At 51.4% G+C, this 5,000-nt stretch overlaps 1 non-coding gene across 1 annotated transcript in view; it reads left to right on the top strand.

The window, feature by feature from the left end:
- Nucleotides 1-4,824: 4,824 nt before the first annotated feature.
- The window catches only part of LOC126433920 (small subunit ribosomal RNA), a 1,909-nt gene continuing 1,733 nt past the window's right edge, over nucleotides 4,825-5,000 (top strand). Inside the window, exon 1 of the ribosomal RNA XR_007578848.1 lies at nucleotides 4,825-5,000. This exon is cut by the window's right edge and continues 1,733 nt beyond it. This is a non-coding gene — a ribosomal RNA (small subunit ribosomal RNA).

The raw sequence follows: 5,000 nt of genomic DNA, 5'->3' as shown, positions 1-5,000 counted from the left end.
GGCCCACAGTGCCCATCTTTCGACGCCACCCACAAAGCATGCAGCCTCTGTCGACCACAGCACCCAAACGCCAGTGCCTCTGCCGCACGACGTCGTGGACCGGCAATCACACCACCCGCACCCGCTCGTGCCCCACCCCAACGGCCAAACTCGCAACGCCAGCGGATGAACGGCGGAAGTTTCCCGCACTCGTAATGTGCAATCCACACCTATAACTTGCGTTTCATGAAGAGTTATGTCCAATATGCGACATTCCCGCTGTCCCTATACATGAGCTGCGAGCTGTACCACGTACAAGCTACAGACGCGATCGCATTGCTCACTGTACTGATTCCCATGCCGAGCGATCAGCTAGGAAGCGCCCCATCCATGTCGGTACCCGTGGGCGTTGCACTCGCAGTCGCAAAAAACGTTGGGCAAATATATATCTCGGAACAGTAACGACAGTCGGAGCCTCCTGGCGTTGCACTCGCAGTCGCAAAAAACGCTGGGCAAATATATTTCTCGGAAGAGTAACGACAGTCCGAGCCTCCTGCGTGGGAAGAGTCTTTCTAGGCCCTGACCCACGGGAAGGGTTTAGCTTCCCCCATCCCGGACATTTGAAGTCGTCACACTACCGGTATTGACTAATAGACTGATTGCTGATAATCACTAGCCATACACTGGGGGAAACGGCCGACAGGGGCAGCAACATAGTGGAGCCGCAGTGTCACTAATGTACAGAGATAGAACAGTTTCGACTGGAACCAGAGTAACCGTATACACGGCACTGATTAGTAATAAATGCAGAGCCATCAGAATACAGATAATATATACAACCGTCCCTATACATGCTGAAAGACTCTGCACACAATGAGAACCACACGTCAGCCAGACACTATCACACACTACTCTCTGCCTCTAACAGGCACACACACAATATCTAACCACCAGCATGGAAGAACATCCGGTGCATCCTCTCCGCCACATTACACAATCCACACTATCATAACCAGACCGGGAGGTCCACCCAGAAAACAGAATATCCCACCCTTCCGACATCCGCCATTGCTCAGTTAAGCCACGAACACCCACACATGTCCTACACAGGGGTGCACCCAACATCACAATACTGCCTCCTGTCACAGTACACAAACAATGGCAGGAATGAAAGACACACATCTGCCATAACCTTGGAATCGGAGCGCCGCCTGTCATGAGCCACAAGTGCATCCTGACGTGACAAATCGGATGATCCCGCAGGCATGCACTTACGATAATCACTATCAACGAACCTGCCGCCCCCCCCCCCCCAATACACCTTTCCCTACAACAATGTGTACCTTAACCTAAGCGATATTGTACCTTAACCTCAGCTATATCGTACCTTAACCTAACCTACATTGCGCCTTAACCTAACCTACGTTGTGCCTTAACCTAACCTACGTTGTGCCTTAACCTAACGTATGTTGTGCCTTAACCTAACCTATGTTGTGCCTTAACCTAACCTATGTTGTGCCTTAACCTAACCCATGTTGTGCCTTAACCTAACCCATGTTGTGCCTTAACCTAACCCATGTTGTGCCTTAACCTAACCCATGTTGTGCCTTAACCTAACCCATGTTGTGCCTTAACCTAACCCATATTGTACCTTAACCTAACCCATGTTGTGCCTTAACCTAACCCATGTTGTGCCTTAACCTAACCCATGTTGTGCCTTAACCTAACCCATGTTGTGCCTTAACCTAACCCATGTTGTGCCTTAACCTAACCCATGTTGTGCCTTAACCTAACCCATGTTGTGCCTTAACCTAACCCATGTTGTGCCTTAACCTAACCCATGTTGTGCCTTAACCTAACCCATGTTGTGCCTTAACCTAACCCATGTTGTGCCTTAACCTAACCCATATTGTACCTTAACCTAACCCATATTGTACCTTAACCTAACCCATATTGTACCTTAACCTAACCCATATTGTACCTTAACCTAACCCATATTGTACCTTAACCTAACCCATATTGTACCTTAACCTAACCCATATTGTACCTTAACCTAACCCATATTGTACCTTAACCTAACCCATATTGTACCTTAACCTAACCCATATTGTACCTTAACCTAACCCATATTGTACCTTAACCTAACCCATGTTGTGCCTTAACCTAACCCATGTTGTGCCTTAACCTAACCCATATTGTGCCTTAACCTAACCCATGTTGTGCCTTAACCTAACCCATATTGTGCCTTAACCTAACCCATATTGTGCCTTAACCTAACCCATGTTGTGCCTTAACCTAACCCATGTTGTGCCTTAACCTAACCCATGTTGTGCCTTAACCTAACCCATGTTGTGCCTTAACCTAACCCATATTGTGCCTTAACCTAACCCATATTGTACCTTAACCTAACCCATATTGTACCTTAACCTAACCCATATTGTACCTTAACCTAACCCATATTGTACCTTAACCTAACCCATATTGTACCTTAACCTAACCCATATTGTGCCTTAACCTAACCCATATTGTGCCTTAACCTAACCCATATTGTGCCTCAACCTAACCCAATTTGTGCCTCAACCTAACCCATATTGTGCCTCAACCTAACCCATATTGTGCCTCAACCTAACCCATATTGTGCCTCAACCTAACCCATATTGTGCCTCAACCTAACCCATATTGTGCCTCAACGTAACCTAATTTGTGCCTCAACGTAACCTAATTTGTGCCTCAACGTAACCTAATTTGTGCCTCAACGTAACCTAATTTGTGCCTCAACGTAACCTAATTTGTGCTTCAACGTAACCTAAATTGTGCTTCAACGTAACCTAAATTGTGCTTCAACGTAACCTAAATTGTGCTTCAACGTAACCTAAATTGTGCTTCAACGTAACCTAAATTGTGCTTCAACGTAACCTAAATTGTGCTTTAACGTAACCTAAATTGTGCTTTAACGTAACCCATGTTGTGCTTTAACGTAACCCATGTTGTGCTTTAACGTAACCCATGTTGTGCTTTAACGTAACCCATGTTGTGCCTTAACCTAACCTATATTGCGCCTTAACCTGCTCTGTAATTGTTATGCAACTCGTTAAATTAGTGTAGTGTTGCCTAACCGCAACCCTCGCAATATAGTTCGCTATTCGCACTGCCCGGTCCCCTGTGTATCGCGTCATGTTAAACACCTTGCAGGTGTTGCTGACTTTCCACATGCTCCTGCTATACACTGTAATGTGGATAGCAGCAGGACGTACATGCCCCCCCCCCCCCTTCCCCCCTGCCTTCGCAAGCTGGTCGTTGAGAAGTTTGCATGTTCAATGCCCTTCGCATGCCGACGTACTCAGCCTACGTTGTGGTACGGCCTGTCACCTGTCCGCCGATGTACGCAAAACCCACAAACTGTACTGCACATTGGTCCGTATGTACTGAATGATACATCGTGGCACATGTGTGACCGTACGACGACTGCGCCTAGCAACGGCAGACCATACAGTCCAAATATTGTGCACGCAGCTACGTGTCGTCTCCCTATAAGAGCTGGATTGCAGTGTGGTACGCCATTCAGACGTGTGGGAGGAACGGACGCCCTCGATAGCGATCAGCATGAGCAGTCTGTTGATGTAGTGGAGCGTGTATTCGGACGTAGTCGTCTCTTCTCACACACCGTGATAGCATGTTGCACCGCGTTCCACATCTGCGACATCCTGCAGAGGCCGGCTGACAGTCGTTCGCGCAATGGACACCGCATACGTACGGGGGCTACCTTCCACGTGTTCTCGAGGCGTGCACATGTTGTTGCGTCTATGTGGGCAGACGTAGTGTGTTGTGACACCTGACACACAGGCATGCAATACTCGTTGCAAATGGCGATGGACGTCTACGTTTGCTGGTGACGTTACGCAAATGAACAACAGGTAACCCGTTGTGGTGCGGTTGTTCTCGCTAGAGGTGAATCAGTGTTGGCGACGATCGGTCGAGCTATTAACTGGTTGTTTCAGGGATACCCACCATGCCCACGAACGTGAAAGGGGATCTGGGTGTGAGGCGATACGCGGCGGTGGCTGGGTGAGACTGTCCCCGGCCGGTGAGGGGGGGCCGCCCGGCGTGCTGGCAGCGCGGTGCGTGGGCGCACGCGCTACAGCCGGCTGGTGGGGGCGGCCAGTGGCAGGCGCGCCGGCCGACGGACGCGGCAGGCGGCGCAGCTGCGCGCCGGGGCCCCCTGCTCGCGGCGCCTTGCGGCCAAAGTAGGTCCTCGCGGGCCCGGTGCGAAGCGCGGTGGCCATCTGCAGTGTGCTGGTCCGATTGAGGACTGTGTGCGCTGAGGATGCGCCGCCGCCCGGCGCTCGGCGCCGCGACGCCGTCTGCTGCTCGGTCGCCCCAGCGGTTCTCGCAGGTGGTTTGTATCGCAGCTGTGCGGACGTGTTGGCGCGTGCGCTGTGCTGGGAGAGTTCGCTTCGGCACCCAAGTGGGGCTTTTGTCCTTCTGTGGCGCTGGCGTTGGAGCTGCCGGTCACCGTAGGTGGCGCGTGTTGTCTCCCGCCGGCAATGCCACGACAGCACGCTCCCGGGCCTCTGTCGGCAGCGGCAAGCTCAGTTGGGAGCACGGGTGGTCGCACCTAAAGCGTCTACTCGCCTAACTCCGGGCGATTGCGCCTCTCTCGAACCCGACCAAGTACTTAGGACGGCGCTGCGCGCCGCCGGGACCTGAGAGGGTTTCGAGGTGTGTTGTGCAGGGGAGCTCAGCCTCCTCCTGTTTGCAGAATAATTGAGCGGACGCTTGCGTGTTCGCGCGGGCCCCCGGGACACACTCCCGGGCGGCCGGCTGCTCAGCTCTAGTTGACGCAGCTCCCTGGTTGATCCTGCCAGTAGTCATATGCTTGTCTCAAAGATTAAGCCATGCATGTCTCAGTACAAGCCGCATTAAGGTGAAACCGCGAATGGCTCATTAAATCAGTTATGGTTCCTTAGATCGTACCCACGTTACTTGGATAACTGTGGTAATTCTAGAGCTAATACATGCAA

Source organism: Schistocerca serialis, unplaced genomic scaffold (genome assembly GCF_023864345.2).
Source record: "Schistocerca serialis cubense isolate TAMUIC-IGC-003099 unplaced genomic scaffold, iqSchSeri2.2 HiC_scaffold_1177, whole genome shotgun sequence".
Classification (NCBI taxonomy): domain Eukaryota; kingdom Metazoa; phylum Arthropoda; class Insecta; order Orthoptera; family Acrididae; genus Schistocerca; species Schistocerca serialis.
The sequence above is the reverse complement of the archived record's forward strand: the minus strand, read 5'-3'. Positions and strand labels throughout refer to the sequence as shown.